This window comes from Notamacropus eugenii, chromosome 1 (assembly GCF_028372415.1).
Source record: "Notamacropus eugenii isolate mMacEug1 chromosome 1, mMacEug1.pri_v2, whole genome shotgun sequence".
NCBI lineage: Eukaryota > Metazoa > Chordata > Mammalia > Diprotodontia > Macropodidae > Notamacropus > Notamacropus eugenii.
Window position 1 is genome coordinate 20237376 of NC_092872.1, and position 23133 is coordinate 20260508.

Below are 23133 nucleotides of genomic sequence, written 5' to 3' on the forward strand. Positions count from 1 at the left end.
TTGAACTCTAAGGTATCTTCCACCTTCAAATCTATGATTGATCCTATGTTGTTTTTCAAGCTGTCAAGTTAGTTGTTCTCATCCAGTTAACTTCAGAGAAGCTTCTCATTTGTTACTAGTACCATCCTGGGTATCTAGTTCTGGAGCTCCAAGGAGTTAAAATGAGATCACCCATAGGATGGACAAGAACAGTTCTAGGGCTTTCTGTGTCATCAGTGCAAAAGGAACCAAATACTGAATTGCAACCCAGGGATGTCTTTCCAGGAAGGGAGACATATGTTGGCCTCCCTGCAACCACAAGACAATTTCTGTTCTTTCCACTCAAATGAAGGGAAGAGCTATATATGTCAGTGTATGGCTAATAAAAAAAAATGGTTGCATTATTTGCAAATGTGTGCTAAAAATGCCTGCCGCATGCGGGTGGTACAGATTCAGTGGCACAATGCTCGTGTCTGCATAGATTTGTGGCTGGGCCGCAGGAAGACATTTTCTAAAATAAGCATCAGAAATCAAAAGAACCTGCTGCTCTGGTGGAAGGTCCTGAAGAGATCCGTTTCAGCTGTGCCCACTTTCTCTTTGAGATGTTTAATAACTGGGCTTCTCTCAAAAACACATCATTTGTGGAAGGAGGAGGGAGCAGCTAGGCTGCTGAGTCAGGACTACTAGAATCAAAGGGAGAATCCTCTATATTTGGACGTAAATGGTTTGGGCAACTAAGTGGGAAAAAAAAAATACCATCCTTGCTCCTTGAGTGGATTGCTTTTAAAGTATATGTGTGTGTTGGGGGGGTTGTATTATGTAATTATGTACATACAAGATTGCAACAGAACACATGAAAGATAATCTCAAAAGAAGGTTCTACAAATGAGAAAACTGAGGCTTTAATTTAGGGTTTTCTTGGCAAAGATACTGGAGGGGTTTGCTATTTCCTTTCCCACCTCATTTTACAGGTGAAGAAACTGAGACAAGTAGGGTTAAATAACTTGCCCAGGGTCACATGGCTAGTAAGTCTTTGCAGTCGGATTAGAACTCACGTCCTTCTGACTCCAGGGCCACTACTCTATCTACTACAGCACCTAGCTCTTTTTACAATTATACAGTTAAGCAAATTTTAGAGAATTAAGAATGCCTGGTTCCCACCTAGAGCTTTCATTTAAAGCTATGGTAGACACTATAAAATATCTGGGAGTCTACTTGCCAGGACAAACTCAGGGACTATATGAACACAATTACAAAACACTTTTCACACAAATAAAGCTAGATCTAAGTAAGTGGGGAAACATCAGTTATGCATTAGACCAAGTTAATATAATAAAAATGACAATCCTACCTAAATTAAGTTACCTATTCAGTGCCATAGCAATCAAACTACCACATAATTATTTTCTGGAGCTAGAACAAATAATATTAAAATTCATCTGGAAGAGCAAAAGGTCTAGAATATCAAGGGAACTACTGAAAAGAATGCTAGGAAAGGTGGCCTAGTCCTACCAGATCTTAAATTGTATTATAAAGCTGCAATCATCAAAACCACTTGGTATAGGCTAAGAAATAGAGGGATAGACCAGTGGAATACGTTAGGTACTCAAGACACAGTGATCAATGAATATAGCAATCTACTGTTTTATAAACACAAGGACCCCAGATTCTACGATAAGAACTCACTGTTTGACAAAAATTGCTGAGAAAAATGGATATCAGTATGGAGGAAACTCGGCATAGACCAAGGCCTGACACTATACAAGAATAAAGTCCAAATGGCTGCATGATCTAGGCATAAAGACTGATACCATAAACAAATAAGGGAGTAAGGATTCAGTGTATTTGTCAGATTTATGGAGAATCAAGAAATTTTTGACCAAACAAGAGATAGAGAACATTGTGAAGTGCAAAATGGATAATTTTGATTATGCTAAATTCAAAAGGTTTTGCAATGTAACCAAGATTAGGAAAGAGGCAGAAAACTGGGAAAGAAGTTTTTCAACTGCTGTCTGTGATAAAGTCCTCATTTCTAAAATATGTAGAGAACTGAGTCAAATGTACAAGAATACAAGTCATTCCTCAATTGATAAATGGTCAAAGGATATGAAGAGAGTTTTCAAAGGAAGAAATTAAAGTTTTTTTTTTATAGTCATATGAAAAAATGCTCTAAATCACTATTGATTAGAGAGATGCAAATCCAAACAACTCTGAGATACCACATCACACCTATCAGATTGGCTAACATGACAAAACAGGAAGATGATAAATATTGGAGAAGATGTGGGAGAGTAGGAGCACTAATTCATTGTTGGTGGAGCTGTGAGCTGATCCAATCATTCTGGAGAGCAATTTGGAACTATGCCCAAAGGGCTACAAAAATATGCACACTCTTTGACCCAGCAATATCACTTCTAGGACTGTATCCCAAAGAGATCATAAAAATGGGAAAGTGCTGCACATATATAAAAATATTTATAGCAGCTCTCATTGTAGTGGCCAAGAACTGGAAATCGAGGGGATGCCCATCAACTGGGGAATGGATGAACAAGCTGTAGTATGTGAATAATGGAATAATACTGTGTTGTAAGAAATGATGAATAGGAAAACTTCGGAGAGGCCTGGAAGGACCTATATGAACTGATGCTGAGTGAAAGGAGTAGAACCAGGAGAACTTTGTACACAGCAACAACCACAGGAGGAATTTTTCTGGTAGACTTGGTACTTCATTGCAATGCAAGGAATTAAATAATTCCCAATAGTCTCTTAAGGCAAAATGCCTTCCACATCCAGGGAAAAAAATTATGGAATTTGATCACAGAATGAAGCAAATCATTTTCTTTTGTATTATGTTTTGGTTTGCTTTATGATCTCTCCCATTGATTTTAATTTATCTATGCAACATGACTAAGGTGAAAATGTATTTAATAGGAATGTATGTGTAGAACCTACATAAAACTGTATGCCATCTCAGGGAGGGGGAAGGGGGTGAGGGAGGTGAAAAATCTAAGATATCTGGAAGTGATTGTAAACAAATAAAATAAATATGACCAGAAAAAAAATAAAATGAAATCATGAAAAAAAAACATTTTTAACACATAAGGATTTTGGTTTTTTGCTAAGTAATTTATGTTTTTCACTTTATCAAATAGTTGGTTAGTGAATTTTTTTCTTTCTGATTTTCCCTTGTCTAGTCTGTTCTATTGATATGTCTATATTTTATGAAACAATAACAGATGTTTCCACTGACTGCTGCTTTATAATATAGTCTGACATCTGGAAGCACTATTCTCCCTTCCTGCTTATTTCTTTTCATTATTCCTTATCTAGATAATATAGATGTTTTGATTTTTCCAAATTATTTTGGTTATTATTTTATCACGTTCCCTAAAATATTCCCTTGGTAATTTGATAGGTAAAGTATCAAAAACATAAATTAACTTTGGTGTTTTTGTCACTTTTATTTTATTGGCATGGTATAGTCTTGAGTACATAGTCCAGTTCTTTACGTTGCTTTCTTCCTTTAAGTAGGGTTTTATTATTGTACTATAAGTATTTCGTATACATACACAGGCCAATTCTCACCTAATTTATAACTTTTCTAGTTATCTGTGATGGGATTTCCCTTTCTATGAAAGTTTCTTGGAATTTCTTCTTATGATATAGAAAGTTTATTTATTTTTGAGAATTTATTTTATAGCCTGAAACTCTGCTGAAGCTATTAATTGTCTCATGTATTATCTTTGCTAATTCCCTGAGATTTTCCAAGTATACATCAGCAAACAGGGATAGTTTTTTTCTCTTCACTGTATTTATACCTTTAATTTCATTCTTATCTTATTGCTGTTGCTAGAATTTTTAGAACTATATAATATAATAGTGAGGATAGTGGTGAACTTTACCTCAATCCTGTACTTACCAGAAAATGATCTATTGCATCCCCATTGAATATGATGCCCACTTTTGATTTTAGATAGATGTTTTTACATGATATTAAAAAGTCTCTCTTTGATTATATTTTATAGGGTTTTAGCATAAGTGAGTGTTGTACTTTGTCAAAGGCTTTTTTCCAGATTTACTGAGAAGATCATGTGATTTTAGCTGTTTTGGTTTTTAAGGTGATTAATTATGTTAATTGTTTTCCTAATGTTGAACCATCCTTGCATCCCTGGTATAAACTCCTCTTGATTATAATGAACAATTTCTTGGATAAATTGCTGTAGTTTGTTTGACAGGAATTTGTTTAAAAATTTTGAGTCAATATTCATTAAATGTATTCATCTACAATTTTCCTTCTGTGTTTTACCTTTCCTCATTTGGGGGAGTAGGACTATATTTTATCTCATAAAAAGAATTATGGCAAAATGTTTTCTAAATTTTTGAGAATAATTTGAGAAATAAAGGTCCTAATTAGTCTTTAAAAGTTTGATAGAATTCTCCTGTGAATCCACGTGGGACCAATTTTCACCCCCTACCACCACTTTTGATAATTCTTTTACAGGTAGCTTTACATCCTTTTTCTGAGATTAGGCTATTTAAGATCTCTACCTGGTCTTCTGAGGGTTCAGATGTTTCATATTTTTTTTTTGATATTCCTCTATTTCTTTTACGTTTTCATTTTTACTACAATATAACTGTGCACAAAATGTTGTGATTACTCTTTTGTTTCTTCTGGTTTTGTTGTATTATCACCTTGCTCATTTTGCTATTTGATTTATTTGATTTTCTGCTTTCCTCTTTTTAATCAGATTAGGTAAGGTTTATCAATTTTATTAGTCTTTTCAAAGAACCAGCTTTTAATTTATTTATTTATGTTTATTATAAACATTTTACTTTATTTATTTCTATATCTTTTATTCCAATTTGCCTATTTGTCCTCTAATTTTTAATATCATCTGTTTTAAGCTTATTTTCAGTTTATTTGTTGATTTTCTTACTTTTAGATTCATATTAAATTCATTAAACCTCTCTCTCTTTTTTGTTGTTAGTGTATCTTTGTAGGGGTATGATTTTTCCCCTGAGCACTGTTTTAGCAAATCCAAAAAATAAATGGAATCATTTTCTTAATTGTTTCTATTACTTGTTCTTTTATTTAGAATTTCATTAGTAAGTGTCCATGTGGATCTATGTCTTTTGTTTATGAACCTTGAACTAATGACTGTTTTTCTTTTTTGTTGTGTTGTATTTTATAAAACACAATCCATTTTACATTCACAGACTCTCAGTGCCCTGATACACAGCAATTTTTGTAAAATTTCCATGTTGTGCTAAGAAATAGGTATCTTCTTTTGCGGTAAAGTTTACAAGATTTCTTAAGCCTTTTAGCTCTACTTTATCCAGCAATGTGTTCAATTTCATAGTTTCCCTTCTGTTTATCTTTCTGTTACACTTATCCAAAACAGGGAGAGGGACATTGAAGTTTCCTTTCACAATTGTGTTTTATTTCTTTTGAGAGTCAATATTTCCTTTATGAATTTGGATGTTAAGATATCCAAAACATATAAGTTTAGCAATGATACTGGTTTGTTGTCTGTAGTTCTTTATAGGATAATGTAGTTTCCTTGTTTATACAATTTAATTTTTTGAATGTTTCTTTTTGCTTTGTCTGAAAGAATGATTATGACTCTTACTTTTTTGGATTCATTTTAAGCCTAGTAATTTTTTTTCACATTCCCCTAAGTTTTATTTTCTGTATATTTCGTTTTTTAAATGTGTTTCTTATAAACAACACATTGTAGGGTTTTGATTTCTAATCCAATCTGTCACTCTTTATTGTTTTATTGGATTGCTTAATCCATTCACATTTTAAGTTATGAGAATTACGTTTTTATTTTCTTCCATTTGTCTCTAATATTGATTTTTTTCAAGTTATAATTTTTTCCCCTCCTCTTCCACTGTAAACATAGAAATATGTCTCTTCAATTACTTAGTCTCTTTTAGGTGGCTCTATTCCAACTGGCTTTTTCTCTCACTGCCCATACTCCCCTCCCATTTGTTACCCCTTTTTCTTTGGAGTTTTAGCTGGTTATTTAATTTTCCCCCACCTCTTTTTTTCCGCTTTCAGTTAGTCAAGGAGATTTCCCCCTTCTCCCCACCTTCACCTATTCCTGCTAATTAGCTTTTAAAATTTCAGTTTTTTGCCCCTTTTCAGAAAGGATTTCTCTCACTCTCTTCATTGTCTATTTTCTGTCTACTCTAGACTCTTTTCTCTGATTCCTATAATTACATCTCTCTCTATTCTCTGTAAAATGTCCAAGGTATCTATTCTTGGCTCTCTCCTCTTGGCACTTTCTACCACCGCATAGTGGAACATGAACTTTCCCCTTTCTCACTGTGCCTTATTCTCAGAACAATGCCAATTCCAGGAGGTGACAGAAAGGACGCTGCCCAATGGTAGGATCACCCAGCAGCACATTCCTGATTATATAACCCACACTGATCTATACAGTTCCCTACTTTTCTCAAAAACTCCTCCCTGAATCCTTGCCCTCTTATTCCCTAAGATGTCAAATGCTCCTGGTAAATTCAACGCCCCCCCCTACCCCCCCACACACACTTTCACGATCAGATTGAGTGGTCTTTTCAAGCACCAAATCGCACAGAAAACATCCAGTAAAAGGTCACTGTCTTTTTCACAGAACTCCCCTCCTCCTCCATGGGAGCATTTAGCAACAGACATCTGTCATACCACCAAAGTAAAGCCTCCCTATTTTCCTTTCTTTTTCAATCCTTCTCCCTTCTCCTTCCTCATCCACTCTCCTGTGGGCTTTTCTCTTCCTGAGATACCACAAGGTTCAATATTCCCTCCTTTCTAGGCTTTGATTTGCTCCAGACACATCTTATACTCCCCTCTATCTTCCTGCTCCTCTCTCCTTCTCTTGTAATTTCTCATTTTGTAATGTTGCCCCACCAAACTGATTCACCTGTAGTCAGGATGTCACAAGATTCTGTCCATAATTCTCAACTCTCCAGTGTTACCTCCACCTGACTTCTCCTTTCACTTTTAGCTTTTTGTGCACATTTAGAAATGTCTCTAACTGGTCTCACAATTGTTCCTCTATTGCTGTTGTCATCCTTGAGTGCTGAATTTGTTCCTTCCTCCTTCATTTCTGTTGTCTGGAGCAGTTGTGTAAAACTCAGAATTGGAAGCTACTAAATCATACATAGGGATCCCTGTCAGCTGCGTATTGACTTAGAAAATCACATATTCACATTATTTGTGTTCTATTGCATTTTCCTTTCTTTTGTTAAATATTTCACAATTACATTTTAATCTGCTATGGGTCTCACTCAGGAATGTTGCTAGCACCAATGCCATGAGTTTGATAACCCTGATCTAGAGTTTTCAAGAAGCAAATAATCTCTTCAGATCTTGTATTCTTTCTTAGAATGGATCAAATGTCTTTTATTATTGAATATTCATATATTTTTCATTTATACTTAAGCTCAGTTTGTCAAGTAGGTCACTTTAATCTACATCCTGAAACAAGTCCGTCAGCTTTGTGACAATGGGAAGGTGTAATCTTAGTAATTAAAAAAACCCATTATTATAATAAATTACAGATAAGATGTTGATGTATATAACTTGAGTGTTGACCTTTCCTATTCCACCATGGATCTGAACTCCTCCTTCTCTAAACCAAAAGGAGAAAAAAAGTTTCACTATAGATTAACACAAAAAAACCTTCAACTTTAGCATTATTATAGATCTTTTCTCCCTTACCACTGTTCTTCAAGGAGAACATCTTTGTGTTTCTATTGCAGAAACATTAAATAACCTGATGCTAAGTTCTTGGAACTTCTCTAGGCTGGTTCTTGGCTAGCTTAAATACAATAGGCCATTGAGCTTGTACTTGAAGCCCATCTAGATATTTAGGCCATGCCAGAGCTTGTGCTTCTATGCCAAGACTCCAAGGGTAGTCAGTCAATAAGCATTTATTAGGTGCCTACTATGTGATCAAAATTGTGCTAAGCTCTAAGGATACAAAAAAGACAAAACTCTACACAAGGGGACATCAGAAGAGAGCTTTGGTTGAGATATTCTATAGCTTTCCAAAGTAAAACCCTTGGAGAAACAATTAATAGTGCCTTATACTTATTCTAGAGATAGCATGAGAGTTTGAGTACCCTTCTGAAAAAGCTGAACTGGAGGAAATAATGATGAGAAAAGTCAGTGAAAGTCAGTGAAAAACCAAGCCAAGGAGTCATGAACTCAGCTTAGAAAGCGGAGAAAGTTTTATATTTATGTTTCAAGGTGGTACAAGGGGATGTGGGAGGGAGAGCTGGGAAGGAGGGAAAAAAGAGGGAGCCAAAGGACCATATTTTGACTTTTCCATTTAATAAATCCAGGGTCTTCCTCTTTCTACGGCTCAATTTCCTTACCTATAAAAAATGAGAGAGTTGGAGTAAATAATGACTAAAGTTCTTTCTAGCTGGAAATTCTTTGGTTCTATGAGCCAGTTTCTATTCTATTGTACTACAGTCTCAGTGACATGTGAAATGCAGTATATAAAAAAATAGAACCCATCCTGTTTTCCCAGTTGTGCACTAGATTTCTTAACAGCTTCCACATCATGGTCTAGTAGAACTATTATATTAGCAATGAGAGACAGAGAGAGACAGAGAGACAGAGAGACAGAGACAGAGAGACAGAGACAGAGAGAGAGAGATAGACAGAGAGAGAGAGAGAGAGAGACAGAGACAGAGAGAGAGAGAGAGAGAGAGAGAGAGAGAGAGAGAGACAGAGACAGAGACAGAGACAGAGACAGAGAGACAGAGACAAAGAGAGAGAGAGAGAGAGAGACAGAGACAGAGAGAGAGAATTTTCCCCTTTAAGTCAACTTCAGCAGCCACTACCATTCCCCAACTCCTTGTACTGCCTGGTTTGGCCACATAACACTCAGGATTTATTACATGCCTACTAACTGAAACATTAAGATAAGTCTTACTGTGGTATCTTAAAGGAGTGCAAGTAAAAATTGTCAGGAAATCAGTTGTTTCAATTAATTAATTAACTCTCAGTTCATTCAAGTTTGTGGACTGATTAAATTTAGTCCTTTCTGAATCATTTATTTTGGCTTTTGTTGTCTTTGTGCCTATAGATACTTGCATTCTTTGGAATTTTTCATTTAGCTTTGTGTGAAAATTATATTTTAACAAAAAATGAAAAGTCGGACAAATCCAAACACAGAAACTAAGTGTAGAAGCTCAGTGCAAGAATTCCAAGCTGATTCTATAAATCATTTGGAAATTTAGAGTGCCTTTAGTTACAGAAAACTCTGCATTTCAGAATAACCCATTTAAAAGTTAATAATTTATGTTTCAAATGTCATGGGTCACCATTTTAAAAAGCCTGTACAGTCTAATTAATGGATTATTCTAGAAGAGATTCAGTAAAATGCTTAATAATTGCATTTTAAAAGTGTGGGTCCTGAAAATCACCTTATTTATGATTTCACATAAATACAGTGTTATCTGTATTATTTATGCTTGACTCATAAATGACATCCTCTATTCGTAAAATGACCTTGTACTGAGAGCACGTCTATGAGTCCTTTTATTCCCCACCCTATAATGAATATCTCCCATAAGCCCCTTCTCTGCTACCTTTACGGGAATATTATGGGCAAGCTCAATTTAAAATGACGGTACATCTTTATTTTATTCTTGATCTATGTAGTCATTTAAAATTTTATAAAAACTGCAATCAAAACTTTTGATTTATTTCTTGAGCAACCTAGAGCAATTGTCCCTGTGTACACTATCTATCAGTCTCACATTGCATTCACCGTATCCTTTGTGTTTGCATGTCATCAGATTTGATTTCTTACTTAAAAAGTACTATTTGTACAGCCCATAAATGGACTGAATAATAACACTACTCAACATCCTTAGACCACTTTTTTTAAACATATCTAGTCGGATCATTTCAAAATAATGAATTTACTTTGGATTAGATGGCTATGGTATTAAGTAATCTGGGTACTTGGCCAATTCTCACTTCACTTTGTGTAGTATAGACCTGGCCTTGGGTGGGGTACTGGTTGGAAGTTGCATAGTGACAAATTTAAGCTTTATTCAGTTTAAATCTTTATAGCTATTAGAACTGTCCAGAAAAGGGATGTGCTACCTGAGTAGAATAGCAGCTTCCTTCACAGATCATCACCAAAGGTCATTCAACCACTTCTCGGCTCTGTTGTAGTAAAGGTTATTTTGTGGATATGGATTAAACCAGATGGCCACTGAGATCCCTTCCAAATCTCCAGTTCTGTGATTTCATATATTCATTACCCCTGACAGTACATAAAACCAAGATCCAGAAAATTCAGTGCAGAGGCATGGCTTGTCCCCAAATACACCAGGAGGCAGGATTGGAAATCTTAAGACTTTAGCTTCTTTTCTGATCACTTAATCACTAAACAGTCCACTGCCTATCAGAACACCAGGCAATTAGCAGAAGTCATGGTACATCTGGAGGAAAGTGTCAGACTCACTCCAGATGCTTCAGTCCTTAGCCCTTTAATCTAAAAGTATGATAAAGAATCCCTGGTTAAGATTTACCAAGAAGTTCTAAATGAGTTTTATATTCATTAAGCCTTTTGGATTAGGGATGAAGGAAAACCATTTTAACTCGGGACAATTTAGCCTTTGGAATTTGTCTGACTTTTCCAAGCTCTAAGGAGGCTAAAGCAAAATGAACAGAACTCCAGCTGTGAGGATTTAGGAAAAACAGAATATAATCAACAACAATAACAAACTCACATGATACAGTTGGAAAATGTTTAAGAAAATAGACAGACATTGTGTTATGTGATTGCTCAACTGCGCTAGCTTGCCACGTCACTCAGGATTGAGGGCGGGCATTGGAATGGGAAAGATATGTTCTCTTTCTAGCTCAGATTCAAAATGGGAGACTGTTCAATTAGGCTGACTTCTTGGATTTCTTGCAAGTGGTAAAATTGTTGTCTCCCCTTCTGTTTGCCAGTGGCTCAGCTGCATATGAGGATGGTAGCAAGCAGTCATTCATGTTTGATCAAGTCATGACTATAACCTCACTTGTGTGGACCAAGTCATTATATGAGTTTTCTCTGATTCCTGTTTATTTCATCTGATGTTGAGTGAACATAGTGAGGATGTTTCCAGAATGTCCTGGACTGACTAAGATTGTGTAACATCATAGGAAGATCAATGGATTTGAAATAAGAACTTTTCAAATTATTGTTCTTTTACTAAGTGCTGCCCTGACCTTCATCAAGTGACTTAATCTCTTATCCACATGCTAATCTATAGAATGAGGAGGTAGAAGCAAATGACTCTAAAATCCCTTCAAACTCTAAAATTAGGGAATATTTTCCTCTTTTTATTCAGTTTTATTTTTTAATTAATAAGCATTTATTTTCTCTATCCTCCTCCCCTATAAAAACAAACAAAGAAAAAAAAACCCTTACAACAGATATATAGTCGAGGAAAAGAAATTCTCACATTGGTCAAATTAAAAAAAAATTGTTCCTCTCCAATGAATTGGAAATGGAGTGAGTGCCCATAAATTGAGGGATGGTTGAGCTAGTTGTAGTATATTAATTTAATGGAATACCATTGTGCTATAAGAAATGATGAGCAGACAGATTTCAGAAAAACTTGGAAAGACTTACATGAACTTATGCAGAGTGAAATGAGCAGAGCCAGGAGAACATTGTACACAGTAACAGCAACCTTGTGCAGCAATCGGCTAGGATGGACTTAGATCTTCTCAGCAACACAATGACCAAGAAAATGCCAAAAGACTGATGGTAGAAAATGCTATTCACATCCAGAGAAAGCACTGATGGAGTCTGAAGCAGACAGAAGCATGCTATGTTACTTTGGTTTTTTTCTTTCTCATGGTTTTTCCCTTTTGTTTTGATTCTTCTTTCACAATATGACTAAAGTGGAAATATGTTTAACATAATTGCACATATACAACTTATATCAAATTGCCTGCTGTCTTGGGGAGGTGGAAGGAGGAGGTGGAAGGGAGAAAAATTTGAAATTCAAACATCTTATAAAAATGAACATTGAAAACTTTCTCTACATGTAATTGGCAAAAATAAGATCCTATTAACAACAACAAAAGGAGAAAAAAACACAGTGCCTCTCCTTCAGCATCTTTAGTCCATTATCTCTGTGTTAGGAAATGAGTAGTGTTCATCACTGGGCCTCAGGAATCATAGTTGGTCATCGTATTGATCATAGCTTTTAAGTTTTCCAGGTTTGTTTGTTTTACAATGTTGTCATAAATTGCTCTCCTGATTCTTCATACTCTTTACCTGTCTACTGTACTGTGGCACATCCTTTCCCCCAATAACCCCTGTGTCTTCCTCATTTTCTGAAAACCAGTCTTTTGTCTTGATTTTTGAAGTTTAATTTTTGTTTAGTCAAAATTCCATTTCTATTTGAAATACCTCCAACAGTCTAAATTCAGTCTTTCTGAATAAAATCTGAGTATGCAACTGGAGCAGACATTATTTCTAAATAATTCAAGAAAATGTCAGTTATTAGGGGTGACGAACAGGAGAAAGTATGTGCTATAAGGCAAACAACAGAGTGCTGGAGTCAGTTCTAAGCAGCTTACAGAGCTGATTATTAAATTTTCTGTATGAGCATTTACATCTCAGAAATCTGTAATAATTACAATTATATTTTGACATTGTTTTCTTCACTATGTGGATGAAATGTGTTAATAATGCTTATTAAACTTAAAAGTGTGTCTACTTTTTTTGGAAAGGTTGGTTGTTAAACATTTACCAACACACCCTTATACTTCTCTATAAACATTGTTTAGCAGGAGTGCTAGTCAAAGATTCAGGGAATGAAGGTATCACCAGACTAGAGACCTGGTGACTAGTCTAAGAATAACCACTATTTACATAACACTTTAAGGTTTGTAGAGTGCCTTATATTCATTACCTCATTTGAACCTTTCAGCACCCATTGGGCACACACCAATTTGAAGGCATCAGGAAGGTCCCTTTGCACCACAGTTGGTCCTCAGAAACTGATTAGAAACAGTGAAGGGAAGAGTTTGGACTGAAAGCTAGTGTTTGTGGACACTGTGAATGATTAGATCATAGAGGATGAAAATAGTGGTGTGACATTCACTTCACCATGAAAATGAATCACTATCTTTGGTGGACTAATTTGTGAATTATTACCAAGTGGGAGAAGTCATTCAGGCATATTTAACAGGTATAGAACTTGAAAAGAATGAGTGGAATCATTGGCTAGGAGAAAGAACTCATGAGTAGTGCAAGAGAATGAATGAGTAAGCAGGGACAGAGCTTTGGCCAACTTGAGCTATGTATTAAGCCGTGATCTGACTGCAATTATATGTTGTGAGTTTGGATCTTCATGCACCGTGCATTAATGTATACTGACTGAAAACTAATGATGAGAGAAATAGATAAGGCAATACATGCACTGACAATAAAGAAGACCGTGAAGGACCAAGCAAACATTTGTGTTGATGGACACAATGACCCTTCTATGTAGCATATTTGTCTTCCTACTAGTCATGTAAATCCTGCATTTCATGAGCTATTTTTTAAAATTCTGCTTTGATAGTGAGGTGGGTGGGGTGTGTGGGGAGTGGGAAGGCAAGAAGGCACCCAAGGGGACCTAATATGTAAGGCATACATGAGTTCAAGTGACAGTTTTGTGACACATAAGAAAGTAGGACTAGATGATGTCAAGTGCCTACATACTCTATGATTCTATTGATTCCGTGAACGTATATAGCTACTTTTTAAAAAGAGAATAAATATCAAGACAAAACTATATATACCACATGGTTCTAAAGAAAGTACATGCCAACTCATTCTTATGTTTGCTACATCCACAGGTCTCCAGAAAAACTTTGTATAGAGGTTTGATATTTCATACGAAACATGTCATTGGCTCGTTTCCCCTCTTTTATAGCACATTTTTCATCCATGAATAAGTTGCTCTCCTACACAGACATGAGCAACATCTAGGGTGGCCATGTAGATTGGGCAAATTTCCATGATGCCAAACAGCCTTTCCAAAGGGTGACAAATCCTGTTTTCTTATTTTTTGCACTTCTTGCATTTTTCCAGTATGAAGAAAGAAGTTACCTCAAGGCCCAATGGACAAACATCCGATTGTCCTCCAGCAAGGTCATAACTTGTCAAGGGCCCAGTGGAAGTGTAGGGAAAGATGAGTATAGCTTGAAGAAAAAACAATTCGAAACACAATCGCTTCCTGACAGTTTCATTTTAAGAGGAAAAATGGAAAACACTGAGATTTGGAGAGACAAGAACAATTATTTGGTTTCCAATGATGAATCAGGTAGCTTAAAGCTTGTGCAGAGTGAACCATGTAATGAAACATTTTAACATGCTAAGTGCTCAACCTTGGCAGACCCAGGAGGAAAAGCTCCAAACTTTGGCACCTCTCAACAGAGCTCATAAGAGACTTATGCATACACAAAGAGTACTTTCAGATGTGATGTCACTTCTGTCCTTCACTCAAAAGGAAGTTACAGTCCTTGGTTTCTGTCATTAATTACCCACTGTGCTAAATATGCAAAGGTGATTATTAACCTTTTATTATTATTAAATATTTATTAACTAGTTACAAAATTAATATGTGAAGAATTTGACTAACAAAAGCTAAAAGTAAATATAATGCAAACTTTCAACCTTTCAAAAAAAATAAGGAAGTCTTCTGTTGTAAATCTGTTCCAGGACTGAATTAACAAATATTCTTATTTGTCTGAGTAGGATTTTTAATCCCCAAAACAGAGCAATCAGGAAATCAGAAAGAGTGTCCTTTAACAGACAGCAAGCACTGTCAGAGATGGGGAAAGTGTCCTAATAAAATAATTGTTTTGGGAATATTGTTACCCTAATGTATTTTGTAGGAATCTGATAAAATACATTTGGTATTACAGAAAAGGTGACTTTCATAGAATCTTAAAAAATTTCACGGTTTTTGAGGGCCTCAGAGGCCACTGCATCATACTCCTGACTGAATAAGAATACTTCCTATAGCACTGCCAAGCAGTCAATATGCAATGTTCACTGAATCAGTTCTTGTAAGGAGAAACTCTAATATCCAAGGTATCCTAATCTATTTCTGGATCTCTCTCATTATTACAAAAGTATTTTTTCCAGTTTGTCAAACTAAAATATGATTCTCTTCTACTTCCACCCACCACTCCTGGTTCCAAAGACCAGGACCATGCAGAGAACATCTAATCCTCCTTCAATATAACCTTTAAAGAATGTCCCACCTGAATCTTATCTTTTCCAAGTTAAACATCCCTAGATCCATCAACCAATCATAGTACAGCTTTTTATCAAATTTCTTGACTCTCCTTAACACATTCCTTTGAATGGTCTCCAGGTTATTAAAATTCTTCCTACAATGTGGTGTCTAGTGTTCTCCACATTTAGCCTGATCAAAACACAGTGTAGTAGGACTGTCACTTTCCCTCCTTTTGGGAAATTAGTTTTCTCAATTCAGTCTAAGATTTTATTACATTTTTTTCATTCAATTTGGGCAAGACATAAAGTTGAAAGGGATAGCTAAAAAGCAAATTGGATGACAGAGTCAGGATGCCAAAAAAAACTTCACATTTTAAAATGTTAGAGTGGTATGTAAAATGAAATTTAATATTAAGATTTATACTTAGGTTAAAATATCTTCAAAAGCTTAATATGGGGGAGATATATCTGTATAACTGTTCACTGAGAAGGTTCATGTATTATAAACTCAGTATTATACAACAGTCTTGAATATTATGGTCAATTAAAAAAAAAAAGGTAAACTCTACTAGCTGTGTCATGACCCTGCTAGACTATAAAAGCCACCATCAGGGATTGTTTGATCTAAACTTCATTTGTCTCTCAACCTAGCAGAGTGTTCTGCTCACCTTGTGAATGTTTTCTGTTGTATCAAGTATGTGATAGAAGTTGACTCCTTCAACCATTGCAGACTGGCCCCCATTCACAGAATAAACGAGTTTCAGCAGGGTCAGAAATGACAGAAGTCATTCAGTCCAACCTGAAAAGGAATTCCTTCTACAATTTCAATAAAAATCTTCTGTGAAGTGTACCCCCCCAACTTCCTGAGGCCTCCCATGTCATTGTGAGATGATTTTAATGTCTAGGACATGTGTTATGGGTGGCTATTTATTTTTGTTTTCCCTGCCTCCTGGCCATATTTGCTTTCTTCTAACTTTCACACACTTCTACCAGTTATGCCTTCGGGGGCCAAGCAGTACAAATCTTACACCTTCTTATCCTGTGCAGTGTTGGCCCTTGTCCTATCATAAATCCTTCAAAAAGGATAACCTCTGAATCTCTGAATAATTCATGGATAGATAGAACAACACTAGGGCTGTCCATCTGTTCTCCCTTCCAGTATATATTTGCTGTTGTTAGGTCAATGCTATATCGCAGCTCACCCGTAGAGGCTGGTTCAGTCATCTCTTAACATATGTCATATGCTTTTGCTTTCCCTACTAGGAAAATCAGCTTTCTAGTAATAATTCTTGTTATTAAAATTAGAACAACCAAGAGGAGGGCTTGTTGGCACCCCAGTGAATTGTCATTTTGGTTTTGCTCATCTGCATGACCTAAGCTAGAGGACAGGAACTGAATTGTTGTATGTGTGGTTTATTTTGTTTTTGTATATCCAGAGCCCAGCACAGTGAAGATGCTAAAAGGAAAGTTTGATGCAGTGCATTATCATTTGGCTACTATAATCTATCAATGGAGTTCAGGATAGACGTTAATATAATTGCCCTTACTGTGGAGCATACATTTTAGATCTCGGTATTTTGTCTTCTGCAATCAAAGCCCAGCCTCCTCCACTTACCAGTCTTGTTGGAAACTACAGTAGCTCCCATTTCTCCTAAATTATTGATCTTTTTCTCTCCTCTCTATAAGCTACAAGGTTCCAAAGCCAAACTCCTGCTGTCTTCTACCATAGGATGCCACATCAAATATCCATTATAGAAGAAAAGGAATTGGGACCAAGAAAAAAGGTGAAGTGTAGACAAGATTTGAAACTCACAAGTTAAAGAAAAAATATTAGAAGCAACAAGAAAAAAAGTAATTTAAATATCATGAAACTACAATAAGGATTACATAATACCTATCAGCTATGTTGAAGGACCATAGATCTTGAAATATTGTATTTCATAGAGCAAAAGAGCTGGGGTTATGACTAAGAGTAACTTATTCAGCAAACTTAAGTATAATCCTGAAAGGGAAAAAAATGAACATTTAACAAACTAAAAGACTTGCAAGTTTTAGTGACAAAAAAGCCAGAACTAAAGGGAAAATTAGACATATAATATCAAGGAGAAATATAAGGTAAATATTAAAGACCAATTATGAGGGTCTCAATAAGCTCCTTCATTTCATTACTTCATCTATATGGAAATACTCTTATGATTATCATCATTGCTTGGGTAATTTGAAAGAAAGGCACAGGTGAGCTGAGTATGATGGGGTGATTTTAAAAAAATTAAACTGTGTAGGGAGGGATAAAAACGAGCAATTATCTCATATAGATGAGCTATAAGAGTAAATACTGACACAGAAAAGGTAGTAGTGTGGAGAGCACGTAGTAATAGAACTTTACTCTCATTGGGTTAATAAAATTTTCTAAATTAAAAATGAATAAGAAGGTAAAGAGATAGGATAGAAAGAGAAGATAATGCAAGGATTCTTACTGGGGTGGGTAGGTTAAGGAATATGAGGACAAGGTAGCAAATAGAAGTAAAACAGAGGAGAAAGGAGGGATAGGGTAAATAGGATGAGAAGGATAGTGAGGAAAAATAGTAAGAAACAAAATACACAAGTAATTGTAGCTTAGAATGAGAATAAGAAGAACAAAAAGTCAGGAACCTCAAAGAAGTCAGGAAAAAAACTGCAAAGGAAATAGATTTAGTGGTATCAGACTTAAATTATATTATAAGCTGAGAGCATTGTTGAAGTCTAAAAAGGATAATTTTGATTATTTTAAATTAAAATTTTCTTGTATAAATAAAACCTGTATAGTCAAGAATAGAAAGAATGCTGAAAACTGGGGGGAGAGGACATTGAAAGTCTTTCAGATGGGATATGATTAGTTTGGAATATTGTAGGGAATGATGAGATAGTTGGCTTAGAAAAACATGGAAAGAACTGGACTTATGAAAGAAGATGCTATCCACCTTTAGAGAAACAGATGACAGGAGCAAATAAACATAGTACAGTCTTGAATATATGTGTATGAGTGTATATGTGTGTATATATGTATATATATATATATATACATATATATATATATATATATATGTATATGATCAGATGTTATCATCTGGACTTAGGTTAAATAGAAAACAGAATCATAGTCTTGTAGAATTCCAAAGGACTTCAGAGGAAATTTTATCCTATCTTAACTGAAAACATGAATTCCTTCTATGACTAGCAGTATCACCCAGCCTCCTTTTGAAGAACTCCAGTGATGGCAAACTTGCAGTTTCAGTTGTTACAAAATTATTCCTGCGCTAAAGCAAAACATGTATTCATTCATTGTCACTGGTCCCTCCTTCAACAGTCAAGCAATAGTCTATTTTTTATTATACAAGGCAACCCTTCACATACTTGAAGATATTCCCTTTGTATCCACTATAAGTCTTTTTTCAGTCTAAAAGTGCTCAGTTTTTTGGACTTTTGAAAAATGAATTGGTCAATTTATAAAAACCAAGCAGTTGTATTAGTTCATTTGAACAGTAGAATGGCAGGGAGAACAGAAGTCACAGAGGGTTCTTAGCATTTGCATTGAGTAGACTGAAAGAGACAGGATCCAGCATTATCATAAAGTTCTCCTAGACTTAGGAGTAGAATGATTGCTTGGACCTTGGGTATGAGCTGTTGCTACCGTAAGTTTGTATGAGGAAGGTCCAGAAAAATGATGTTTGACCCCTGGATAGGATTAAGGCTTATGAAACATTGGAATGTGCTCCTTAGGAAGGCTGTAAACCTTCTCTTAAAGGCTTTCAAAGTATGAAAAGTTTTATTTGCTTGGATTGGTTTAATCATAAGCCCCTCGAACTTTGTTTGAAGACCATGACTCTTTTATAGTCCAGTTAATCCTCAAGACATGCCATATTTGGAGACATTTGATCCCATAATGTATTGATTTTATTAGTGGTCTTTCTGTATTCCCTCTCCTCTCCATTATGTTGGTCTAGTACAAGATAGCGGCATGTAATCAGCCGTCCACCATGCATGCGCGCACACACACACATATACACTCAGATGCCTCTAAATGATGGGTATAATAATATATTCTGGGAAGGTTTTCCCCCTTTTATGTTTTTTATTTTTATCAAATTATTATTTTTATTTTTAATTCATGGAATAAAACAAGCATTTCCATAACATAGCATAATAAAACTACAAGCCTATTATATACAACTTGCTATTCCTTTTAAATATGTAATAAAGTTATCATGCAAATTTCTTTTACTTTTTTTCTTTCCTTTTTCTTTACCCCACCCCTGCACTAGAAATGACTACTATTAGGCACAAATAAGTACACACACACACACACACACACACACACACACACACATATACATATATATAACCACACACACAAACACACATACATATATATCTATATATGTCATATTATTCTATACATACTTCTATTTTTCAGTTTTTTATCTGGATTCAGATAGTGAATTTCTTCATACATCCTTTATAGTTAACTTGTGTATTTATATTAGTGAAAATTAATTATTAATTAATTATTTGTTCAAAGTCATGCTTAAAGCATGCTATTACTATATACAATGTTCTCTTGGTTCTCCTCATTCCACTCTTAATTACAGCATGAAAGATTTTCATATTTTTCTAAGGGCACTGAGCTCATCAGTTTTTATACCACCATAGCATTCATTACAATCATATACCACAACTTGTCCAGTCATTCTCTAATCAATGGGCACCCACGCAATTTCTATTTCTTTGCCACCACAAGTAGAATGCGTATAAACATTTTGGGACATAAAAGTTATTTTCCTTTTCCCCTAATCATCTATGGAAAAAGATCCAGTAATGGTATTGCTGGATCAAAGGGTATAGGCATTTTAATAATTCTTTGGACTTGCTTCCACATTGTTCTCCAAAATGTTCGAATCGGTTCATAATTTCATCAGCAATGAATTAGTGTCCCAGCTTTCCCACATCCCCTCCAACATTTGTCAAATTCCCCTTCAATCATTTCAGGTAATCTGGTAGGTGTAAAATATCTCAAGGTTGTTTAAATTTGTATTTATCTAATCAATAATGATTGATCCTATTTTTATCTTAAATATAAGTGAACCAAATAATGAACAAAGAAGAGAAAAGAAAAAAAATGAATTGATACACTTAGCTAGACTAGTACTATGGCAAGAAATTATGCTATGCATTCCGCTGGGGAAACTGGCAGGTATGTCCAAGTTACTTGTGTCCAAATTTGCACAAGTTTTTATTAACATAACTTCACTAATTCATATTTATACTCATGTTTTATTGCTTAGTAGCTTTCATTTTCAAGGCCAATTATACGGAGAAAACGTTTCTTGTGAACATTAAACATAAATACAATAGCTGCCACAAGGTGAATATTAATGCCTACTGGTCAGTCAGTCAATATTTATTAAGTACTTACTGGATGCCAAGTACTGTTCTAAGCCCTGTAAAAAAAGAAAAAAAAACAGAAAAAATAGAACAAAACAAAACAAAAACCCGGTGGCCTCTGTTCTCAAGGAGCTCACAATCTAATGGGGGAGAGAACACATAAAAAACTATGTAGAAACAAGCTATAAACAGGATAAATTGCAAATAGGAGTGGATTTCTGTAGAAGGTGGGGATTTAGCTGGGACTTGAAGGAAGCCAGGAAGGAGAGATGAGAAGAGAGTGTTCCATAAAGTGTTCCATGAATAAAGGAGTGTCTTATTCAAGGAACAATAAGGAGTCCAATGTCACTGCTTTAAAGAGTGCTTGGGAAGAGGGGAAGATGTAAGGTATAAAAAGACTGGAAAGGTGGTAGAGGAGAGATGGGGTTGTGAAGACTCTTGAACACCAAATAGAGGATTTTACACTTGATCCTAGAGATGAGGAGATATTGGAATTTATTCAGTAGGAAAGAGTCCTGCTTAGAATTGCTTTAGGAAGATCATTTTGACTCTTTGATATTTTGACCTTTGAGTAGAGGATGGACCAGAGTGCAGGGATACCTGTGGCAGGCAGACTGGCCAGCAGGTTATTGCAAGAGTCCAGATGTGAGGCCCTACATTATTAGGTTGGCAGTAGTGTCAGAGGAGAGAAGGGGTAATATACAAGAGATGTCACAAAAGTAAAACTGTCAGGTGCTGGCAATAGATTGGATAGGGTGGCCAAGGAAGTGAGAAGTAAAGAATGATAGCTAAACTGAAAGAATAATGAACTGGGAGGAAAATGGTATCCTGAACTCTTTAACAGTAATGATGAAATTAGGAAGTGGGGATGATTTTTTGGGAAAAGATAAAAAGTTCAGGTTTGGATATGTTGAGTTTAAGATGTCTATGAAATCTAAAAGGGGAAAACAGATATATCTATATCTATCTAATTTATCTATCCATCTATCTATCTACATACACAGATTATTTCCATATAGGTACTTCCATTTTAATATAAGGTATTTAAAAAAAAACTAAATCTTTTGGCATTAAGAGATTTTTGCCTATTATATTTCTTTCCTTCACTGTTTTGCATTGATCAACAATTCTGTCCAATGCTAACTTCTTTCACAATGTTATTCTGAAATAATGACAGCTGGAAAGTTCTGTGATCACCATAAATCACTCAGATTCTTTGGAAACTTGACTCAATCCATGTGTGTTGTGTATGTTACCAAAAATGCCAAGGAAATCTAGCTTAATCCATTAACTCATAAAACAAAATCAGTGTTTATTTAGTGCTTGGCAGTTACATGTAGACAAATGGCTGAATTTTTTCCAATTTTAAAATTCCCTGGAAATTTGTTTCATATTCATCCCCCCTTGCAATTCTCTAAAGTAGTGTTTGTGAAGCACTAACTCTCAATATTTCATGTAGCAAGAAGTAATGATTATCGCATTCTACTATTGGACCCATACTAAACCATCTCTCAATAAGAAATGGATCTTTCTATATGAGAATTATCTTGGCTTCTTACTTTTCCAGCAGTACCCTGATGGGTAAGTAACTCCTTCCAAGTCATATGTGCTGAAGCAAAGCTATATCACTGATACCTATCCTTAGGTTATTTGAGCAGCTCCCCCTTCTAGATAAATCCACAATTTGAAATTTCTGCTTTGAAGAATTACTGATGAACTAACTTGCTCATCTTTCTGGCCTCAGGCAAACCATGCTTCTGAAAGAATATCCATTTTAAAAATGTAAACTTGATCGTATTAGTGATTCCTCTATGGCTGAATGTATGACTAGAATCCTTCCATCTGTGTCTATATTTGATTTGTCTATTGAACAATGACTTCCAACCTTTTTGTTGTTGTAGCCGTACATCCATTATTGAATATCATACAGTCTTGCCTTTTTCTTAAAGTGTTAATGTAACTTTTAAAAATGAAAGAGAGACAGAGAGCAATAGGAGAGACAGAGAGAGAGACAGTGATAACATCAATTAAGGAAATGACAGAAGATTGTATATGTTATTTTTTCTTATATATTTTTTCGACATAACACACATTCTTTGAAAATACCCAAAAAAACTACCCTATAAAGTACATCACCTCAAAACTAGATTCTCTCTCTCTCTCTCTCTCTCTCTCTCTCTCTCTCTCTCTCTCTCTCTCTCTCTCTCTCTCTCGGAAAGGAGAGATATGTCTTTTAACTTTGACAAGACAGTACTTACACTGACCACTGTATCTGACGAGAGTTTTATTACATCACCATGTTAATTTCATTTAATTAATGTCATCAAAGTATATATAGTTCTTTCTATCTCCGATATTATACAACTATCTGCCAGGCCTAGAGGACTGAGGGCTACCCGAGTCTTCTTACCTCACCTCCCGAGGTCTTAGGTTGGCCAAACTGGATGCTCGTATGAGAGAAAGGACGTTC